Source organism: Zea mays, chromosome 8, assembly GCF_902167145.1.
Source record: "Zea mays cultivar B73 chromosome 8, Zm-B73-REFERENCE-NAM-5.0, whole genome shotgun sequence".
Lineage (NCBI taxonomy): Eukaryota > Viridiplantae > Streptophyta > Magnoliopsida > Poales > Poaceae > Zea > Zea mays.
The window spans coordinates 130,353,737-130,378,263 of NC_050103.1; the positions used below are offsets into that span (position 1 = coordinate 130,353,737).

General features: G+C 44.1%; 1 pseudogene; it reads left to right on the forward strand.

Moving 5' to 3' along the window:
- LOC103637275 (pyrophosphate--fructose 6-phosphate 1-phosphotransferase subunit alpha-like) overlaps positions 1 to 24,120 on the forward strand; it is a 33,975-nt pseudogene extending 9,855 nt beyond the window's left edge.
- The last annotated feature ends 407 nt before the right edge of the window (positions 24,121 to 24,527 follow it).

The window sequence follows — 24,527 nt, forward strand, 5'->3', positions numbered from 1 at the left end:
AGTTTCCTCAATAACTTCTTCTTCTACTCCGGCAGCTGCTTGTTGTGTTTGTTCTGCACCCTCACCAGGAATATCTTCAGAAACTACCAGCCCGGATCGTTGCATGGCTTCGGAGATGGGAACAGTCTCCGAAGCTTCAGTTTCGCCTCCCTCACGCTCAACCCTGGCAGTAGAACGCACTCTGGCCATTTAACTATGAACTTGCGAAACTTTAATACTTTCTTCCTCCGAAGCAGGTTTCAAGCTGGAGCTTCGTTCGATTCCGACGGACAAGCTTCGACGATGGTTAAAAATTTTGGCAGCAAAACAGTACAAATAGCAATGAATGCTGTGGTAACTTCACACCTACTCGTCTGTTTATATAGTGCTGCAGGTAAGAAGGCGAAGCGCCAGAATTTTTACACCAGGCGGACACCCGCTCGCACTCGCTGCATGGTGGACCGCAGAGACCGAACAGTAACTCTGCAAGGTGGGGCCGTTACACGCTGGGAGATTGAATCGTTTCTCGACAACGAGCTCAGGGAAGGTGTTTTTTAGACCTTCGGCGCTCCGAAGCTTAAGAGACTTTTTTCACGGATCAAGCTCGTTACGAAAAACGATCTAGCACCGCGAAAGGGGCTACTGTTGGGTTTATGCTTCGTCGCCGAAGGTCTTATAAGAAGAAGTGGTCCTCGGCTGAAGCTGTTTGTATAAGATAGCCGAAGGTTCTTCTTCGTGAAGCTTCGGCATTATAAACCGACTTAAAGATAGAATGACCTTTTAGTCCATAAAGGTCTGAGTCAATGTTGTAAGTTTTTATAAGGGGCATACTTGTAATTCCTCACAGGCTGTGTCCTGTGCCTATAAATAGTGAACAGTATTCCGTTACTGTTCACGCATTCTGACGATTGCAATCGCATTTTTCGGAATTCAACCTTTGCCAAGGCATAGGTATTATGGTATTTGATGATTCAATATAGTAAATAAATGTAATATAATTAGTATATGATTCTTTTACACATATTATACCTTTTTGTATTATTTTATAAATGCCTATTGAAATATGATTACGAAGGTTCAACTTCGTAATCATACTCTCATTAACCTTCGTCCAAGATTCATTATCCCGAAGGGAATAATGTTTTAAGGACGAAGGGCGTTATTATTTAACATTTTATGTTGCCTTGCTCTTGATTTATAGCATTTGAGAGCAAGTCTCCAACAACCCGCGCCTAGTTGTGTCATCTCCGACCCTGAGGAGCCTCCACAGGAGGCGTCCACATGTGGTGACCGTGCGGTGTCCGCTACCTCAAGTTGCTACATCACCTGTGTTCCTAGCGAGCCTACTCTTTCCATTATTGCGAGCTACAGTGGTAACACAAAGAGCTTGGCTTCAGCACTATTTCTAGTGGCATCGACATCGACCATCGCCGATGAGATTATCACTGTTGCCAAGGAGATTGTCAATGACTCCATCTCTACTATTGTAGCGTCCCTCGCCATCGATGTGGCGCTCAGCGATTTGGTGATTGATGCGCCCACCAAGTGTTTGAGGGAATTCCTGAGCACGTACGTCAATGTCCAAGCGTCCGTGTATGCTGCAGAAGGCCCACTAACATCACCACCAACACATGCGTCACCTGGAACCCCCACCCTCAGCCTTCACACATCGAGCTTGAAGTCATAGGGTACCACTGTTAGGGTGGAGTATGGTGATGCTGCAATTGCAGCTGACCCGACAGGTGCTCATGTGTTCTATCGTGCGTTCCCTTGTACCTATGGGTAGTAAAAGGGAAATAGGCTTACACCTTTTCCTAAATGATTTTGGTGGTTGAATTGCCCAACACAAACAATTGGACTAACTAGTTTGCTCTAGATTATGAGTTCTACAGGTGCCAAAGGTTCACAATAAACCAATACAAAGTTCAAAGAAAGGGTTCGAAAAGATAGGAGCAAAGCAAACGAAGGTAGCCCTGGTCTGGCGCACCGGACAGTGTCCGGTGCACCAGGGAGTTCCACTCCAAACTTGCCACCTTCGGGAATTCGAGAGCCGCTTCGCTATAATTCACCGGACTGTCCGGTGCACCAAGCGGAGCAACAACGACTCGCGCCAACGGTCGTCTGCAATGGTACAGTAAACGGTGAACAGTGTCGACTGCGCGCGCAGAAGTCAAAGCAGGCGCCAGAAGGCGCACCGGACAGTAAACAGTGACTGTCCGGTGCACCACCGGACGGTCCGGTGGCCCCACTTGTCAGAGCTCCAATGGTCGGAACCCAACGGCCTGGTGACGTGGCTGGCACACCGGACTGTCCGGTGCGCCATACGACAGGAGCCTCCACCAACGGTCATTTTGGTGGTTGGGGCTATAAATACCCCCCAACCACCACACTTCAAGGTATCCAAGTTTTCAGCCATCAAACCTCATACAAGAGCTCTAGACTTCATTCAAAGACACAATCAAAGAGATTAAATCCTCTCCCAAGTCCGGAATCACTCCAAACAAATTAGTGACTAGAGAGAGAGAGAGACATTTGTGTTCATTTGAGCTCTTGCGCTTGGATTGATTTTCTTCTTCCTTCTTTCTTGTCCCCAAGATCATTGTAATCAAAGCAAGAAACACCAATTGTGTGGTGGTCCTTGTGGGGACTTAGTGTCCCGTTTGATTGAGAAGAGAAGCTCACTCGGTCTAAGTGATCGTTTGAGAGAGGGAAAGGGTTGAAAGAGACCCGGTCTTTGTGACCACCTCAACGGGGAGTAGGTTTGCAAGAACCGAACCTCAGTAAAACAAATCACCGTGTCATCCGTTCTTATTCGCTTGTGATTTGTCTTCGCCCTCTCTTTCGGACTCGTTTATATTTCTAACGCTAACCCCGGCTTGTAGTTGTGCTTAAACTTTATAAATTTCAGATTTGCCTATTCACCCCCCTCTAGGCGACTTTCAATTGGTATCAGAGCCCGATACTTCATTAGAGCCTAACCGCTCGAAGTGATGTCGGGAGCATCCGCCATGAGGGACATCAGGACCGGCGACAAGTCCGCAAGCTCGGGGAGAACGCATTCAAGGGAGTCCGCCCACAAGCACAAGGAGGAATCCTCTTCCTCCATCAAGTCCCAACGAAAGGGTGACAAGAAGAAGAAGATAAAGAAGGTGGTCTACTATGAGACTGACTCTTCGTCACCCTCCACCTCCGGCTCGGAATCGGCATCCGTCACTTCTAAGTGCCATGAGAGTAAGAAGTATAGTAAGATGCCCCTTCGCTATCCTCGCATTTCAAAACGCACTCCATTACTTTCCGTCCCATTAGGCAAACCACCTATGTTTGAAGGTGAAGATTATTCAATGTGGAGTGATAAAATGAGGCATCACCTAACCTCACTCCACAAAAGCATATGGGATATTGTTGAGTATGGAGCGCAGGTACCGAAGAAGGGGGACAAGGATTATGATTCGGAGGAGGTCGAACAAATCCAACACTTCAACTCCCAAGCCACCACTATACTCCTCGCCTCTCTAAGTCGAGAGGAGTATAATAAGGTGCAAAGGTTGAAAAGTGCAAAGGAAATTTGGGATGTGCTCAAGACCGCACACGAAGGAGACGAGGTGACCAAGACCACCAAGAGGGAAACGATCGAGGGGGAGCTCGGTCGCTTCATGCTTCACCAAGGAGAGGAGCCACAAGCCATGTACAACCGACTCAAGACCTTGGTGAACCAAGTGCGCAACCTCGGGAGCACCAAATGGGATGACCATGAAATGGTCAAGGTTATTCTTAGATCACTTGTTTTTCTTAATCCTACTCAAGTACAATTAATTCGTGGTGATCCAAGATATAAACTAATGTCTCCCGAGGAAGTGATAGGAAAGTTTGTGAGCTTTGAACTCATGATCAAAGGCTCCAAAAAATCATTGAGCGAGGCGCCACCTCCACACCCGAGGTGCAACCCGTCGCCTTCAAAGCGACGAAGGAGAAGAAAGAAGAGTCTACACCAAGTAGGCTTCCCATCGACGCCTCCAAGCTCGACAACGAGGAGATGGCTTTAATCATCAAAAGCTTTCGCCAAATCCTCAAGCAAAGGAAGGGGAGAGATTACAAGCCCCGTTCCAAGAAGGTGTGCTACAAGTGTGGTAAGCCCGGTCACTTTATAGCAAAATGTCCTATTTCTAGTGACAGGGGCGACGACAAGAGGGGGAAGAAGAAGGAGAAGAAGAGGTACTACAAGAAGAAGGGCGGCGATGCCCATGTTTGCAGGGAGTGGGACTCCGACGAGAGCTCCACCGACTCCTCCTCCGACGAGGACGCCGGGCTTCTCTTCCCCAACGTCGGCCACAAGTGCCTCATGGCAAAGGACGGCAAGAAGAAGAAGGTAAAATCAAGATCCTCCACTAAGTATGCAACTTCTAGTGATGAGGATAATTCTAGTGATGATGAGGATAACTTGCTTACTCTTTTTGCCAATCTTAACATGCAACAAAAAGAGAAATTGAATGAATTGATTAGTGCTATTCATGAGAAGGATGGACTCTTGGATAGCCAAGAGGACTTCCTTATTAAGGAAAACAAAAAGCATGTTAAGGTTAAAAATGCTTTTGCTCTAGAGGTAGAAAAATGTGAAAAATTAACTAGTGAGCTTAGCACTTGCCATGACACTATTTCTAGCCTTAGAAATGAAAATGCCAAATTAATTGCTAAGGTTGAGAAATCAAATGTTTGTGATGATTCAATTGTTAATCTTAGAAATGATAATGCTGGTTTAATTGCTAAGATTAACAAGTTGAATGAATCTCTTGCTAGCCTTAAGTTTGAGAATGATAAATTAATTGCTAAGGCTAAGGAATTAGATGTTTGCAATGTTTCCATTTCCAATCTTAGAAATGAAAATGCTATTTTACATGCTAAGGTTGTTGAATTAAATACTTGCAAACCCTCTACATCTACCGTTGAGCATGTTACTATTTGCACTAGATGTAGAGACATTAATGTTGATGCTATTCATGATCACCTAGCTTTAATTAAGAAACAAAATGATCACATAGCTCAACTTAGTGCCAAAATTAATGAGCATGACTTAGAAAATGAAAATTTTAAATTTGCTAGAAGCATGCTCTATAATGGGAGACGCCCTGGCATTAAGGATGGCATTGGCTTCCAACAGAGATACAATGTCAAGCTTAATGCCCCTCCTAAAAGATTGTCTAACTTTGTTAAGGGCAAAGCTCCCATGCCTCAGGATAACGAGGGTTACATTTTATACCCTGCCGGTTATCCCGAGCACAAAATTAGGAGAATTCACTCTAGGAAGTCTCACTCTGGCTCTCATCATGCTTTTATGTATAAGAGTGAGGCATCTAGTTCTAGGCAATCAACCCATGCTAAATTGCCTAGGAAGAAAACTCCTATTGCATCAAATGAACCCAACATTTCATTTAAAACTTTTGATGCTTCATATGTTTTAACTAATAAATCAGGCAAAGTAGTTGCCAAATATGTTGGGGGGAAACACAAGGGGTCAAAGACTTGTGTTTGGGTACCCAAGGTGCTTGTTTCTAATGTGAAAGGACCCAAGACCGTTTGGGTACCTAAGAACAAGGCCTAAAATTGTTTTGTAGGTTTATGCATCCGGGGGCTCAAGTTGGATTATTGATAGCGGGTGCACAAACCACATGACTGGGGAGAAAAGGATGTTCTCCTCCTACGAGAAAAACCATGATCCCCAAAGAGCTATCACATTCGGGGATGGAAATCAAGGTTTGGTCAAAGGACTTGGTAAAATTGCTATATCACCTGACCATTCTATTTCCAATGTTTTTCTTGTAGACTCTTTAGATTACAATTTGCTTTCCGTTTCTCAATTATGTAACATGGGCTACAACTATCTTTTTACAGATTTAGGTGTTACTGTCTTTAGAAGAAGTGATGATTCAGTAGCATTTAAGGGAGTGTTAGAGGGTCAGCTATACTTAGTTGATTTTAATAGAGCTGAACTCGACACTTGCTTAATTGCTAAGACTAACATGGGTTGGCTCTGGCACCGCCGACTAGCTCATGTTGGGATGAAGAATCTTCATAAGCTTCTAAAGGGAGAGCACATTTTGGGACTAACAAATGTTCATTTTGAGAAAGACAGGATCTGTAGCGCATGTCAAGCAGGGAAGCAAGTTGGTGTTCATCATCCACACAAGAACATCATGACGACTGACATGCCGCTTGAGCTACTCCACATGGACCTATTCGGCCCGATAGCTTACATAAGCATCGGCGGGAGTAAGTACTGTCTAGTTATTGTGGATGATTATTCTCGCTTCACTTGGGTGTTCTTTTTACAGGATAAATCTCAAACCCAAGAGACCTTAAAGGGATTCTTGAGACGGTCTCAAAATGAGTTCGACTTAAGGATCAAAAAGATTAGAAGCGACAACGGGACGGAGTTCAAGAACTCACAAATAGAAGGCTTTCTTGAGGACGAGGGCATCAAGCATGAGTTCTCTTCTCACTACACGCCACAACAAAATGGTGTAGTGGAGAGGAAGAATAGAACTCTACTTGACATGGCAAGGACCATGCTTGATGAGTACAAGACTTCGGACCGGTTTTGGGCGGAAGCAATCAACACCGCTTGCTACGCCATCAACCGTCTCTATCTTCACCGAATCCTCAAGAAGACATCTTATGAACTCCTAACCGGTAAAAAGCCCAATGTTTCATATTTTAGAGTCTTTGGTAGCAAATGCTTTATTCTTGTTAAAAGAGGTAGAAAATCTAAATTTGCTCCTAAGGTTGTAGAAGGCTTTTTACTAGGATATGATTCAAACACAAGGGCATATAGAGTCTTTAACAAGTCCATTGGACTAGTTGAAGTTTCTTGTGACATTGTGTTTGATGAGACTAACGGCTCTCAAGTAGAGCAAGTTGATCTTGATGAGCTAGATGATGAAGAGGCTCCATGTGTCGCCCTAAGGAACATGTCCATTGGGGATGTGTGTCCTAAGGAATCCGAAGAGCCTCCACAAGCACAAGATCAACCATCTTCCTCCATGCAAGCATCTCCACCAACTCAAGATGAGGATCAAGCTCAAGATGATAAAAATGAAGATCAAGAGGAGCCACCTCAAGAGGAGGGCAATGATCAAGGGGGAGATGCCAATGATCAAGACAAGGAAGATGATGAGGGTCCAAGACCGCCTCACCCAAGAGTCCACCAAGCAATACAACGAGATCACCCCGTGAACTCCATCCTCTGCGATATTCATAAGGGGGTAACCACTCGATCTCGTGTTGCTCATTTTTGTGAACATAACTCTTTTGTGTCTTCTATTGAGCCATACAGGGTAGAAGACACATTAAGGGATTCAGATTGGGTGTTGGCGATGCAAGAGGAACTCAACAACTTCACGAGGAATGAGGTATGGCATTTAGTTCCATGTCCTAATCAAAATGTTGTAGGAACCAAGTGGGTCTTCCGCAACAAGCAAGATGAGCATGGTGTGGTGACAAGGAACAAAGCCCGATTTGTGGCCAAGGGATATTCACAAGTCGAAGGTTTGGATTTCGGTGAAACCTATGCACCCTTAGCTAGGCTTGAGTCAATTTGCATATTACTTGCCTATGCTACTTACCATGGCTTTAAGCTTTATCAAATGGACGTGAAAAGTGCCTTCCTCAATGGACCAATCAAGGAGGAGGTCTATGTTGAGCAACCTCCTGGCTTTGAATATAGTGAGTACCCTAACCATGTTTATAAACTCTCTAAGGCACTTTATGGGCTCAAGCAAGCCCCAAGAGCATGGTATGAATGCCTAAGAGATTTTCTTATTGCTAATGGCTTCAAAGTTGGAAAAGCCGATCCTACTCTCTTTACTAAAACAATTGCAAATGATTTGTTTGTATGCCAAATTTATGTTGATGATATCATATTTGGGTCTACTAACAAATCTACATGTGAAGAGTTTAGTAGGATCATGATTCAAAAATTCGAGATGTCTATGATGGGGAAGTTGAAGTATTTTCTAGGATTTCAAGTCAAGCAACTCCAAGAGGGCACCTTCATTAGCCAAACGAAGTACATACAAGACATACTCACCAAGTTTGGGATGAAGGATGCCAAGCCCATCAAGACACCCATGGGAACCAATGGGCATCTCGACCTCGACACGGGAGGTAAATCCGTAGATCAAAAGGTATACCGGTTGATGATAGGATCTTTACTCTATTTATGTGCATCTCGACCAGATATAATGCTTTCCGTTTGCATGTGTGCAAGATTCCAAGCCGATCCTAAGGAAGTTCACCTGAGGGCCGTGAAACGAATCTTGAGATATTTAGTTTGTACTCCTAAGTTTGGCCTTTGGTACCCCAGGGGATCCACTTTTGATTTATTTGGATATTCCGATGTTGATTGGGCAGGGTGTAAGATTGATAGAAAGAGCACATCAGGGACTTGCCAGTTCTTGGGAAGATCTCTGGTGTCTTGGGCTTCTAAGAAACAAAATTCTGTCGCTCTTTCTACCGCCGAAGCCGAGTACATCGCCGCAGGCCATTGTTGCGCGCAATTACTTTGGATGAGGCAAACCCTTAGGGACTCTGGTTACAAATTAACCAAAGTTCCTCTCCTATGTGATAATGAGAGTGCAATCCACATGGCGGATAATCCCATTGAGCATAGCCGCACTAAACACATAGCCATTCGGTATCACTTTTTGAGGGATCACCAACAAAGGGGGGATATCGAGATTGCATATATTAACACCAAAGAACAATTAGCCGAGATCTTCACCAAGGCACTAGATGAGAAAACTTTTACCAAACTTAGGCATGAGCTAAATATTCTTGATTCTAGGAATTTTGATTGATATTTTTGCACACATAACTCATTTCTATACCTTTGATCATCTCTCTTTCATGTGCTATTACATGCTAAGTCATAGATTGAAAGGGAATTGGAGTCTTCGGTGAAGAAAAGGCTTCCACTCCACTCCATCGAATTATTCATCCTTCGCCGTCACTCCGCACCGCTCTCCAATTTGGTATAATCTTCACTCCTATATTATTTACCAAAGGGGGAGAAAGTTTGAAAAAGAGCTTATATTTCACTAACAAGTATCCATTTTTGGCGATTCATGCCAAAGGGGGAGAAAGTATTAGCCCAAAGCAAAAGGACCGCACCACCACCAATTTCAAAAATGTAGTCTTTCAACTTTGTATTAAAAGAAGGTTTTTCAAATGTTATCTTATTGTTGATAGAATTTGCAAATTGGTATAACCCCTTTCAAAATTAATATCTAAAACCCTCTTGAACACTAAGAGGAGAATTTCATTAAGGGGGAGTTTTGTTTAGTCAAAGGAAAAGCATTTAAAACAGGGGGATAAAATTTCAAATCTTGAAAATGCTTCTCAAAATCTTATTCATTTACCTTTGACTATTTTGCAAAAGACTTTAAAAAGAATTTCCAAAAGAGTTTGCAAAAACAAAATAAGTGGTGCAAGCGTGGTCCAAAATGTTAAATATGAAGAAAGCATCCATGCATATCATATGAAATGTATATTGGTTTAATTCCGAGTAACCTTTGCACTTACATTATGCAAACTAGTTCAATTCTGCACTTATTCATTTGCTTTGGTTTGTGTTGGCATCAATCACCAAAAAGGGGGGAGATTGAAATGGAAATAGGCTTACACCTTTTCCTAAATGATTTTGGTGGTTGAATTGCCCAACACAAACAATTGGACTAACTAGTTTGCTCTAGATTATGAGTTCTACAGGTGCCAAAGGTTCACAATAAACCAATACAAAGTTCAAAGAAAGGGTTCGAAAAGATTGGAGCAAAGCAAACGAAGGCAGCCCTAGTCTAGCGCACCGGACAGTCCGTTGTGCCACCGGACAGTGTCCGGTGCACCAGGGAGTTCCACTCCAAACTTGCCACCTTCAGAAATTCGGGAGGCCGCTCCGCTATAATTCACCGGACTGTCCGGTGTAGCACCAGACTGTCCGGTGCACCAAGCGGAGCAACGGCTACTCGCGCCAACGGTCGTCTGCAACGGTACAATAAACAGTGAACAGTGTCGACTGCGCGCGCAGAAGTCAGAGCAGGCGCCAGAAGGCGCACCGGACAGTGAACAGTGACTGTCCGGTGCACCACCGGACTGTCCGATGGCCCCACTTGTCAGAGCTCCAATGGTCAGAACCCAACGGCCTGGTGACGTGGCTGGCGCACCGAACAGTGTCCGGTGTGCCATACGACAGCAGCCTCCACCAACGGTCATTTTGGTGGTTGGGGCTATAAATACCCCCCAACCACCACACTTCAAGGTATCCAAGTTTTCAGCCATCAAACCTCATACAAGAGCTCTAGACTTCATTCAAAGACACAATCAAAGAGATCAAATTCTCTCCCAAGTCCGGAATCACTCCAAACAAATTAGTGACTAGAGAGAGAGACATTTGTGTTCATTTGAGCTCTTGCGCTTGGATTTCTTTTCTTCTTCCTCCTTTCTTGTTCCCAAGATCATTGTAATCAAAGCAAGAGACACCAATTATGTGGTGGTCCTTGTGGGGACTTAGGGTCTGTTTGGTTGGGCTGTGGCTGTGAAAAAAGTTGTTGTGGACTGTGAGCTGTGGAAAAAGCTGTTGTAGGCTGTGAGCTGTTAAAAAGCTAAAAACCGTTTGGTGGAAACCACTAAAAGTCGTTAAAAATTCTTCGATATATGTTTTCATAGTTCCATCCGAAAAGCCACTAAAAGCAGGTTCAGGGGTGCTTTCAGATTTGCACTACGAGAAAGTCGGCTTTTAGAAAAAGCTGCTTCCTGGATCCAGCCCTTTGGTTGGCTTTTGGCTTTTAGGGGGGAAAAGCCAAAGCTAAAAGTCAAACCAAACACACCCTTAGTGTCCCGTTTGATTGAGAAGAGAAGCTCACTCGGTCTAAGTGACCGTTTGAGAGAGGGAAAGGGTTGAAAGAGACCCGGTCTTTGTGACCACCTCAACGGGGAGTAGGTTTGCAAGAACCGAACCTCGGTAAAACAAATCACCATGTCATCCGTTCTTATTCGCTTGTGATTTGTCTTCGCCCTCTCTTTCGGACTCGTTTATATTTCTAACGCTAACCCCGACTTGTAGTTGTGCTTAAACTTTATAAATTTTAGATTTGCCTATTCACCCCCCCTCTATGCGACTTTCAGGTACCCTATTGCTCATTTTATGAGGAAGACGACTGTTGTCCCTGGTTCTATGGTCATATCTAAACATGAGGCGGTAAGAGTTGGTATTGCCTTCTGTGGTAGGCAATCCCCAAGAGGTCGCAATGTCGTTTTGGGACTCTATGAGCCTACCAATGCCCACAGCCAGAATATTAAACTCATTGGTTTTCTTGGTGGATCAGATGGTCTGCTAGCGCAGAGAACCTTGAGGATCATTGATAAACTTATTGCTTCATATAAAAATGAAGGTGGATATGACATGCTTGGTCAAACAAAGAATGAGATTAGGATGACAGAGCAGGTCAATGTTGCGATGGCTAGTTGACAACTTTTGAAGTTGGATGCTCGGGTTATCATTGGAGGTGTCACTTCCAACACTGATGCTGCTCAACTTGCCGAGACTTTTACTGTGGCAAAGTGTGCAACAATGGTTGTAGGTGTTCTTGTAACCTTGAATGAGGACCTTAAGAACCAGTTTGTTGCGACAACCGTTGGCTTTGACACCATGTGCAAGGTGAATGCACAACTTGTCAGCAATGTATGCATTGATGCTCTATCTGCTGAGAAGTATTACTACTTTATTCGCCTGATGAGACGTAAGGCTTCTCATGTGGCATTAGAATGTGCTCTTCACTCACTTCCAAACATGGTTGTCCTAGGAGAGGATGTGGCCGCTTCCAAACTTACAATTTTTATATTACGAAGCAGATTTGTGATGCAGTTCTGTCAAGGGCTGAAAAAGACAAGAACCATGGGGTTATTCTTATTCTTAAGGGCCTTGTGGAGAGTATTCATGAACTATATGCTCTGCTTCAGGAAATCCATGGCTTCCATGGCAAAGGTGTTTCTATTGAGCATATTTCTTCTCAACTTTCACTTTGGACATCTGCACTCTTTGAGTTTTTGCCCCCTTTTATCAGGAAGCAGCTGCTACTACATTCTGTCCCTGATGATTCAGATCAACTTTCCCCAATTGAGATCGAAAAGCTTCTAGCCTAGTTAGTTGAGACTGAGATGAACACACGTTTGAAGGAGGGCACTTACAAAGTAAAGAAGTTCGATGCAATTTGTCACTTCTTTGGGTACCAAGCTAGGGGAGCACTGCCTTCAAAGTTTGATTGCGATTATGCCTATGTTTTGGGGCATGTGTGCTACCACATCATAGCTGCTGGATTGAACGGGTACATGGCTACATTGACAAATCTTAAGAATCCGGTGAATAAGTGTCGATGTGGTGCGACCCCTATTTCGTCTATGATGACTATGAAGCGATGGTCGCGTGGCCCTGCAACCACTCAAATTGGAAAGACCGTTGTTATTCTCTGGACTATGCCATGGCTTTCTTTCACCATCAGTGGTATAATTACTGCAGATTGGTATTATGACCTATTCAAGCAGCTTCCATGGCAGCCTCTAGATCAAGAAACGGTACACCAGCAGCAATGTGAAGCTCTATATCACCGGAAAATTGTACCAGATCCTTTAGCGAGTCACGATGTAATCAAGAACAAGTTCACCACTTTCCCTTGGAATCCTGGTGCTTCAAAGGTTCTACATCGGTTGTGGGCAAGCCGAAGCTTAAGGAGGGGGAATGTTAGGAACCCAACCCTTTTGGTTCACGCTGGCCCAACTAGCGGAGATGAGAACTATAAGGAGCAGTAAATTGAAGGCCGAGGACATCGAAGGCTTATTCAGAAACACATATCCATCTCCACTGCTCGGGGTGTTTGTGCTTCTTCCTCTCCAAATCTCCATCTGTAGAGCTAGATCTCGCATCCCTTCCAGCTCCAGTGCTCTACTTCTCCATATAGTCCATAGCTTGCTACAAACCTCCCTTCCCTAAGGTTGTGTAATCAGGTTACCATTGAACTGAGCTATTTTGTGTATGAGTTGAGAGGTGTGTTAACACAGCCCCTCCCAACACCCCCTCACGCGCGAGTCCCCTACGCGCGCCCTCCCTAGGCCCCGCGTGATGAGCCTACAACCAATCGCCCTCGCGACTGCGCGCGCTAGCCATTGCCAACCATGGTCGAGCAGGCCCTACTGCTCTGGTTGTGCGTCCCCTGGCCCACTCGCGCGTGCCCTCCTCTGGTGCGCTCGACGTGAGCGCCATGGCCGATGCAGCTAGCCGGCGACGTCGGGGCGACCAGGTCCAGCCGGACGGCTAGGCGGCCAGCCCCCAGCACGGTCAAGCCAGGATGCCTCCTGTGTCATGTGTGCATGCGCTGCCTCCTGTGTCATGTGTGCATGCGCTGAGAGGTTGTAGATGGGTGTGCTTACACCAAGATCCCACCTCTTCGATGTTCTGTTGTTGTGTCCATGCGACTATCCATGTGGTTTTTTCCCCACAAATAAAAAATGTGCCACGTCATATTAAATCTGATATTTATTAAATGCACATTATATTTGTGTTATAAATCCGTTTTGTACCATTTACGTTACATTAATTTAGTAACAATGTCACACGCGCGTTAATAACATTATTTTTTCATGGCACATGTTTTAATTAATTAATTAATTAATTATCTAATGGTTATTAAAGTAGCTTCTAATTAAAGCTAATTTATAGTTTTAACTTGCGCTTTCATAAATATATGTTAATGTGATTAATACCAACTCAAATGTTTTGATTTAATACATTTTATGTTAGTAGTTCTCACATGTTGCGTCTTTTCTAAATTAATTATTTATATGTTACAAATACTATGTAACATTCTATAATTATAACTTGTCTAGTTTTAAAATGTGATTTCTAATTAAATTATAATTCAGATTAAGGTTATTAGATATTTCCTTGAAATATCTCTCCCACATGATTTATATTAATTAAAATCAACTTAAAATATAGTTTTTCATGTTTAGTCACACCAATCTTCTGAAAGCTATATCTTGTCAAAATAGTTCCGATTTCAGCGTTTCTTTTTCCAACGTAACCGTAGTGAAAGGGAAATGTGCCTTTGGGCCATTTCTATAAATGTTTTGGTGATCAGATGACCAACACAAATTACTTTGGTTCATAAGTGCTAAGTGGTTGAAATATGCAAATCAAAGAATCAAGGTATGTCCCCGGCCTTAGTAAATTATTTTTGGATACTAACATATTTATCTAGGTGCTAGGAACCTTGTTAATTCAACTGAGATTGGATTGGAGAAGTCTGGCTAAAAGCAGCCAGAGATGCACCAGCTGTGGTGCACCGGACAGTGTCCGGTGCCCAGGCTGGCTCGGCGACGAACTCGTCGCTCTCGGGAATTCGCCGAGGGCGCTGCGGCTATAAATCACCGGACTGTCTAGTGTGCACCAAACTGTCCGGTGAGCCAACTGTGCCCGCGGCCAACGGTCGGCAGCGCAATCAGCGGGTGACGCGTGGCCTAAGCCAACGGTCACTTGGTCGCACCGGACTGTCCTGTGTGCACCGAACAGTGTCCGGTGCACCAAGAGGACCGAGGGCGCAACGGTCGGCTTCGCCAGAAAAGGAAGGAGATCGCGCACCGGACATGGACTGTTCATGTCCGGTGGTGCACCGGACTGTTTAGTGCGCCACCCGACAGAAGGCAAGAATTGCCTTCCAAATGGATCTCTAATGGCTCCTAGCTGCCTTAGGGCTATAAAAGGGACCCCTAGGCGCATGGAACAGACAACTAAGCATCCCTTGAACATTCTAAGACGCCTAGACTTCGCCACCACGCACTCGGATCATCGTGTTAGAGATTTGAGCACCGTTTGATTTGTAAACTCCCTGCGCCGTGTTTTGTGCTCACATCTTGGCTTGTGTGCGTGTGTTTGCTGCGATTATAGTCTTGTGTGTTGCTTTCCCTCCCTTACTCTTGTGCTTTTATTGTGATCAACATTGTAAGGGCGAGAGGCTCCAACTTGTGGAGATTCCTCGCAAACGGGAAAATACTGCTAAGGAAGAACACCGTGGTACTCAAAGTTGATCATTAGATCATTTGAGAGGGATTGAGTGCAATCCTTGACCGAAAAAGGTTACCACAACGTGGAGTAGGCATTGGCCGAACCACGGGATAAAAATCATTGTGTCTCGTGTCCCTCTTCATTGTGATTGATTTTTCTTCTAGAGTTCTCACTTTAGCAACTTGGTTTTAATCACACTAACATTTCATAACCAAGTTTTGTCTATTTTGTATTTGATTTTACAGGATCACCTATTCACCCCCCTCTAGGTACTCTCAATTGGTATCAGAGTCGTTCTTTTCATTAAAGGGACTAATCGCCCGAAGAGATCGATCCTAAGGGAAAGGGGATGGTGATCAACGACAAGGAGGAGTCCCTCTTCAATGAGCCAAGAGACGACAAGGCCACTGACTCAGGCTCGAGTCACGAGAAGAGAGATGGGAAGAAGAAGAGGCGTATTAAGAAGATCATCTACTACGACAGCGACGCCTCCTCTTCTTCACCAAGGGATGACGACGACTTCTCGTCCAAAAAGAAAACGATTAATCAAAACTACTCCTTTGATTATTTCTGCATTCCTTACAATTAAAATGCTCATTTACTCTCTATTCCACTTGGAAAACCCCCACACTTCGATGGAGAGGACTACTCATTTTGGAGTCACAAAATGCGTAGTCACTTATTTTCCCTCCATCCTAGCATTTGGGAAATTGTAGAAAACAGAATGCATTTTGATAGTACTGATAACCCTGTATTTATTAATGAACAAATACATAAAAATGTCCAAGCTACTACTGTTTTGCTAGCATCTCTTTGCAGGGATGAATATAACAAAGTAAGTGGCTTGGACAATGCTAAGCAAATCTGGGATACCCTCAAGATATCTCATGAGGGTAATGACGCCACCATGATTACCAAGATGGAACTAGTGGAAGGAGAGATGGGGAGGTTCACGATGATAAGGGGAGAAGAGCCAACACAGACCTACAATAGGCTCAAGACTCTTGTCAATAAAATCCGAAGCTACGGGAGTACAAGATGGACGGATCATGACATCGTCCAACTCATGCTCAGGTCATTTACAGTCATTGACCCCCATCTTGTAAATCTTATTCGTGATTACCCCATGTACACCAAGATGACGCCCGAGGAAATCCTTAGAAAATTCGTGAGCGGGGGCATGATGGTAAAGAAAGCGAGGTATGTGGACGACGCATTAAACGGACCGCTTCCTCTAAACGAGCCACAGCCTGTTGCTCTCAAAGCAACCAGCAACAAGGAGGTCTACCTAGCAAGGTAGCACAAGTGGAGGCTGCCAGACTCAACGAGGATGAGATGTCACTCATCATCAAGCGATTCAAGACTGTCTTGAAGGGACGTAAGGAGTACCCCTTCAAGAACAAAACATGGGGAAAGCGCTCCTGCTTCAAGTGCGGTAAGTCTGGTCATTTTATTGCACAATGTCCCAATAATGATGATGACCAGGCACAAGAGAAGAAATAGAAGAAGGAGAAAAAGAAGAACTCTAGGAAGGCGAAGGGCGTGGCACACATTAGGAAGGAATGGGATTTTCATGCAAAGATATGCTGGATGAAGAATTGCTTCAAAAGCATTGAGAGTACCACGACCAATGATTGCATTGTAAGGGTATTCCATGTCAACAATATCAAACACAACTTGTTCAGTCCTTGTGTTGTTGATAAATTCGAAGGTTACTGGCATTGTGATCTTGCCAAGTGCTACAATCTGCCTTCCTCCGAAGCCACAAAGGGGATGTGTGGCATCATGGATCTTGTCTTCGGGCTCTTGCATCTGTCTGAAGGCCTTAGCAAATATAATATCCGCTGCACTGCCTGTATCAACCAAAACATTGTGGACCAGAAATCCTTTGATCACACAAGAGATAACCATAGCATCATTGTGTGGGTAATCCTTGAGCTGAAGATCCTCTTGAGAGAAGGTAATTGGGATGTGAGACCATCTTGACTTGATGAAGGGTCCTTGTACCCCTACATGTTGTACTCTTCTCTGTGCCTCCTTCTTCTGTTTCTTGTTAGCCGGCTCTGAGCATGAACCGCCTGTTATCGGGAGCACAAGCTTCGGAGCCGAAGCAACTCCAGCTTTGAACGAAGCCATCAGCTCAGCAAGTGGATGTGAGTTCACCGGAGGTGGGCGCCAATGTTGGGGACTTGTTCTCAAATACTATGAATCAAGAACAAGGCAACACAAAAGAAGGTTAAATGGTTAATGCCCTTCGTCCTTCGAAACATTATTTCCCTTGGGATATAACGATCTTCGGACGAAGGTCATGAAAGACATACCTTCATTATCATGATATATGATAGTGTTAATGGGGAACATATGAAATACAAAAGATAACACAAACATTTATATATTATTATTAAATCATTTCTATTTTATTAACACGGAAAAATAGAAATGACATTAAATTACAAGTGTACCTTCGGCTTGAATGAAAGCAAAAGTACAAGCGTGATGTATCCGTGATTACCGGATCACGTGAACAGTACCGGGATACTATTCACCTATTTATAGGCACAGGATGCAACTTGCGCAAAATTACATTTATGTCCTTTACAATCAACTACAATAATGACACAAAACATCATGGGTCTTTATGTCAATTCATCTTTAAGTCGGTTCGACCCTTCATCTTGAGATTTGTCTTTGTGCCGAAGCTGTACAGATAATAGCTTCGGCGCTTGCTTCTGAGAAGACCTTTCGAAGGTGTTCTTTTTAGGATCTTCGGCTACGAAGCATACCCCCAACAGGAGTTAAAAGGAATACGAGAATAATCAAATGAATAATTTGAATTAACCAGTTTCTTTTTCTCGTCGTCGTCTCTTGGTGAAGAAGAAGATTTGTCGCTGTCGTAGTAGACGATCTTCTTGATGCACCTCTTCTGCTTCCCGTCCTTTTTCTTGTGACTCGAGCCAGAGTCAGTAGGCTTGTCATCTCTAGGCTCGTTGAGGAAGGACTCCTTCTCCTTGTCGTTGACCACCATCCCCTTTCCCTTAGGATCCATCTCTTCGGGCGATTAATCCCTTATGTGAAGAGAACGGCTCTGATACCAATTGAGAGCACCTAGAGGGGGGGTGAATAGGTGATCCTGTAAAAATCAACAACTAATAGACACAAAACTAGGTTATAGAGATGTTAGTACGACTAAGTAGTGAGCTCTTGCGAACACACAAATAATCACAGAAAAGCAATCACAAGAGACACGTGAGTTTATCCCGTGGTTCGGCCAAGTAACACTTGCCTACTTCCACGTTGTGGCGTCCCAATGGACGAGGGTTGCACTCAACCCCTTTCAAGTGATCTAATGATCAACTTGAATACCACAATGTTCTTCTTTCTTAGACTTTCTCTCGTTTGCGAGGAATCTCCACAACTTGGAGCCTCTCGCCCTTACAATTGATGATCACAAAGAAGCACAGAAGTAAGGGAGGGGAGAGCAACACACACAAGACTCAAAGCGAGAGCACAATCACGCACACAAGTCACAACTCAAGCTCAAAACACAACACAAGGAGTTCTCAACTCAAATGGAGCTCAAGTCACTATCTCAAAGAATCAAATGCGTGAGAATGGAGTCTTGGAGTCTTAGGATCTTTCTTGTAAGCTTGGGTGACTCCTCCATGCGCCTAGGGGTCCCTTTTATAGCCCCAAGGAAGCTAGAAGCCGTTGGAAGCCAACAAGGAAGGATATCCTTGCCTTCTGTTGGGTGGCGCACCGGACAGTCCGGTGCACCACCGGACATCCACTGTAGACGGTCCGGTGCGGATCTGTTTCCTTTTCTGGCGCAGTCGACTGTTGCAACTCCGGGCTGGTTGGCGCACCGGACACTGTCCGGTGCACACCGAACAGTCTGGTGCCCCTTGCCGACCGTTGGCGCGGGCCACGCGTCGCCCGCAGATTGCGCGGCCCACCGTTGCTCTGGCGAACGTTGGCTCACCGGACAGTCCGGTACACCACCAGACAGTCCGGTGAATTATAGCCATACACCACCAAATATTCCCGAGAGTGGCCTGTTCACCGAAGTCCAGCCTGGCGCACCGGACACTTTCCGGTGCACCACCGAACAGTCCGGTGTGCCAAGCCGAGCTGAGTCTTGGCTGTACATAGGCACTCTTTTCCAATCTTTTCTTTTCCTGTTTCTAGCACTTAGATAACTTCATTAGTGCTCAAACAAATATACTAAGTCTAGAAACATACCTTGTTACATGATTTGTACTTCTTCAATCTTTGGCACAATTTAACACTTAGAGAATATGTGTTGGGCACTTAATCACCAAAACACTATGGAAATGGCCCAAGGGCACATTTCCCTTTCACCTTCCTCTTCCGAAGGTCCTCAAATACACAACTAACATATTTTCCAGTATAGTATACTGTCACAGGAAGCTTTGGCTTCGGGATAAAGGTGTGCATGGTATGAAAGGCGCGATCTGGAAGAAGGATGAACCAGCTCCGAAGCTGTGGCTGGAGAAGCTTCGGCTTAGCACAAGGATGGTGGTGGAGGATGAAACCGACCTAAAGGGGAAAAGACTGCTTAGTCCTCGACAGCTTGCCTTTTGGCTAACAGTAAATATCAGGGACATGAATGTAATTTTGCCTAGGCTGCGTCCTATGCCTATAAATAGATGAACAGTAACACCGTACTGTTCACGCTGACTTGTAATCACTCCTGCATCATTTCCGCTCTTTTACCTTCTGTCAAGCCGAAGGTACAAATGTAATATAATTACTATTAAGATTTATCCATGTTTATGAAATAAAGAGATGAATAATATAATGATTTGGAATAATTGTTTATATTCTTTTTGTGTTTCGTACGCCTGTATTCATGTCTTTTCTCACTAAAATGACGAAGGTATGTGCTTCGTGACCTTCGTCTAGAGATCATTATATACTAAGGGAAATAATGCTTCGAAGGACGAAGGTCCCTAATCAATAACAATTGTGTTGCTTTGTTCCTAGTGTATAGCATCTGAGGACAAGGACCAACATTGGCGATGTCACACTCGGGTTTTAGGGGTCCAAAACCCGGGCGTGAAATAATCACCAGGTGTGCTAGGACCAAGTCTCACACATATGATGAATCATGGCACATGATCGAATGTCACATCTTTATTATATAATAGGAGTTCTATACAAAATAAATAAATAATTACATCACATGAAGTCAACGGTCCAGCAACCCAAAGTTGACTGGGAAACGACGACCTAGACCTCTCACGAACTCGTCACAACATCCTCCATGCGCCTCATCCTGTGGTACCTGTTCTTGACCTGTGGGGGTGTGTCTCACATACATTCATAGCTCAACAAGTTGTGGGGAATAATGTGCATGAACTCGCTAAAGGTGGGAGCTCATGTGAAGTGTAAGGCTTACCAAAGAGGATGGTTAGAGCTGAGCATTGCTTTTAAAGTTGGTCAAATTTTATTAGCAATTACTAAGTATCAGTAAATACCAACCCAATTAAGTAGTAGAACAAAATAATAACAACACCCGCGATGCAATGCATATGACAAATTGAATTTAGTTCCATAAATTAATCATGTGAGGATCCGAGCTGCTCAAGACCGTGAGCACGGCTAGTATACTAGTTTTACACTCTACAAAGGTTGCGCATCTTTACCCACAAGTCATGTTACCCATCTGCCACGGGGTTGTACGGGCCCCATACACCTCTACCAAGGAAGCGAGGCAGGGTAACACTACGAGGCCTTTAAAAAGTTCCACTAGCTTCAGAAAACTTGCTACAGTTTATAGGAAGCTCCAATGCAGGGATCCCTCGCCTGACCGCCATCGCAGCAAAATCAACCCAAGGACCTCCCTGCACTGACCACTCCCCTACTGCCCTTGCCCCTTTCGGGTAAGGTAGTCATCCACTAGCTTTCCTAGTTAATCAGCCAAGGGCATCCCATACTACCCTTGTGGTAGCACTGTTTTCTCGGGTGGTCGTTCCATGTTCCAATTAACATAATGATCTTATCATGAAAAGTAAATAACAACTGATAACAAAAGTATGAATAATATGTATCTAATTGCCCAAATCCACATAAAGAACTAGCAAGTACTATCCAAAAAGTTCAGTGGTAAACAAGGCATAAAGATAGTCAAACAAAGGTAAACTATTGGGTCCCATCAAATTTAACCTGTGCAGATCATTATGATTAATCAGAACATGTCTGGGTAGAAAGAAGTGATCAAGGGCACAACTTGCCTGAGACTTGAGATTCCAGGTACCAACTTGCTCTTCAGATGACATATGTACTCACTGCTAAACGTAGCAATACAAACAAACATGTATAGGCAAAATTAACATCACACCAAACATAAGAATAAACTGCGTAATAGTATTCTACGTTGCGTAACGAGATCGTAAAAACAACAACCACTAAATTCGAAGCTACGATTATTAAGTTATGAATTTCCGAAATTATTTAGTGCTTAGAATAGATTAATCCTAATGAACAATTTCAATTCATGTTTCATGGCTAAACAGTGTTATTAGTTGATATACAATATTAATACAAAATTATTGCAACTAGAATGGGTTAAAAAGGAGTAAAAATGGAATTTCTATGAATTAAATAAGTTCTGGATTATTTTTATACACAAAAACCATTTCCTAAATGATTTTTCTGAATTTCCTAAGCTTTTGGACTGGGCGCATGAATAAACAAAAGTCCAGGGGCTAGCTTGAAAGATTCCCCAGACTCAGTGAACACCGCGCAGGATGGCGGGTTTAATCTCAATAAAGTTAGGGGCTCTTTTGTAAGATAGCTGTAGCGAAGGGGTACAGTTAAACATCATCCACCCGATCAAAAGCCGAGGGCCCAGATTAGATCGCACATCACCGCGAATCGGTACGGCACGAGATCCCTTGGATTATAAATGAACGACCAAGATTTTATGAGGCTTGATCTGCTCTGAACCACACGATCAAGATCTAAAGGCACAAATCAGACAGCGCGAAGGGTTACGTCGTGACCTAATCTCAGCCGTGGACACGCCGATCAACGGCCCACGCCGAACACCTACCCATCGCCATGAGCCTAGCGGCGCCGCCCGCCTTCCACGGCGGACCATGGCCGGCGGAAGCCCGGTTTGCACCTCAGTGCACCAATTACCAAATTGACATGCGCTATACTATGCTAAAGTTGCAACAAACAAATAGGAGATCTTACCGTGAGCAAACAACGACACAGGAAGCCCGACCACGACGCTATGCGGCGTAGCAGCGAAGTCTCATGGCGATGAGCAATCGTGGGTGCTCCGTGATCCAATCGGGTATGGCGAGACTACGAGCAACTCCTAGGGAACGAGTCGAATCCCCCACAACCAAGGTCGAGACCCCACCGAGAGCGTATGCCCGATTCGACGGTGATGGATCCCATTTCTCTACAGCGATGGCGCTAGGGCTTGGTTGGGTGAACAGGGCGCTACAAGGAAGTATAAATAACCCGAGGCAACACACGGATCACGGTAGCCGTTGCGCGACAGACTCGGCCTCCCTCGCGCGAAGACCACGAATCCTGGCAGCAATCGCGTGGAGTTTGTTTCGGTCGTTCACGAGGAAGACAGACCTGGTAGGTGGGCCCCACCGGCAGTCACCAGGCCCGACCACGCAAAAGGGTGGCACTGATAGGTCGGTCCCACCAGGAAGTGGCACGGGCACGCGCGATTGAAGAGGGAGAACTGAGACTGACACGTGGGTCCCTGATCAACCAGAGCTAGTCGGTCGCGCGCGGGCGAGGGTGGCTTGGTCGGCTGACAGCTATGGCCCACCCGGCAGCGATTGAAGGAAGGTGGGTTAGCACGGGATGAAGTAAATGGGTCAAGACAATGTAGAATGTTGGCCCAAGCGCAGAACAGTTTTTCTTTTTATTTTATCTTTTCTATTCTCTTTTCAAATCACATTCAATTTCAAACTCATGTTTTGAACTCCCAATTTTCAAGTGTAAAAAATAATCCTAATATGAACATAATCTGTACTGTTTACAATATTAATATTTATTATTTCCTATTATTTATTTATGTAAGGAATAAATGATTTCATTGAAATTCCCTTTCTCATTATCTCATTTTATGTCCTTATTTAAAATTGGGAGTCTAATTTAAGTTATGGTTTTGATAAAGTGCCTCACACAAAATTATAAACAAGAGATTCATCCTTCTTTGTTTGTTTACTGATTGCTCCACTACTTCAATATTATTGATAGAATATAATAAGGAAGGATCCTAATGAAATTTCCAAAGGTTTCAACAATTCCCAAATTACCATGATAAATATATTTGTTTATTTATTCTACTACTATTATTATTATTATTTCCAATTTTGGGCTTTACAAATCCTACCCCCTTAACAGAAATCTCGTCCTCGAGATTTGTAAAGGAGAAAGGGTATATCTCTTTTTGCCTCAAAACACATGCACGGACAAAAATCTTGGCATGATGCATAATTTATTAACAAAACATATGGTCGAATAGACCTTATTATTATTCCTAAAATAGTAACATGCTAACTACTAGCTAAAAAATATTTAGATCTTACCAATAGTAAAATATATATATATATATATATATTTATGTTTATTTCTATTTATGCTCTACTCTTGTTGCTCGTTGACTTCTTCACCGACTACTTCATCTTCAACTAGCACTTCTTCTTGAATTTCGAGTTCACCCGGCTGAGCTTCTACTTCTGCATGATGGGCTTGTCCCCGGTTGACAGATAGGGGCTGACTCTTTGCTGCCGAAGCCTGACCTTGCTTCATTGGAGCTGGTGTAGTGTAGGCAGCCCTATTGGGACAGTAGTTGGCATAGTGTCTCGGTTGTCCACACTTGAAGCATGCCCTGTTGGTGGTTGTGCTAGGAGCAACGTGTCCTGCTAGGGTGCTTGCTTGCGGAGGAGCAGTTGGTGCCTGTTGAGTTTGCTGCCCGGAACTGCCACGAGCTGGTGTACATGGAGTGGTGGTATAGCCAGGACGGAAACTACTTCTAGGCTGTCCTTGGTTAGCAGCCCTTCTTTTCTCTCCAAACTCACACCTCTTGTTTTCCACAGCAATAGCTTTGTCAAGTAATCGTTGAAAGGACGGAAATGTGTGTGATACTAGTTGATATTGTAGGGGTCCAATCAAACCATCCAGAAAGAGCTCCTACTTCTTCTCATCATCCTCAACATCCCTAGGAGCATATCGAGATAGCTGAATAAATTTGTTCCTATATTCGCTCACGGACATACTTCCTTGCTTGAGGGATAGAAACTCCTTTCTTTTAATCTTCATGAGTCCAGCAGGAATATGGTAATTCCTGAATTGAGTAGAGAATTATGCCCAGGTGATTTTATTGACGGCAGCATGAGCAGCGCAGTACGCATCCCACCAATCCGCAGCGGGGCCAGTAAGACGA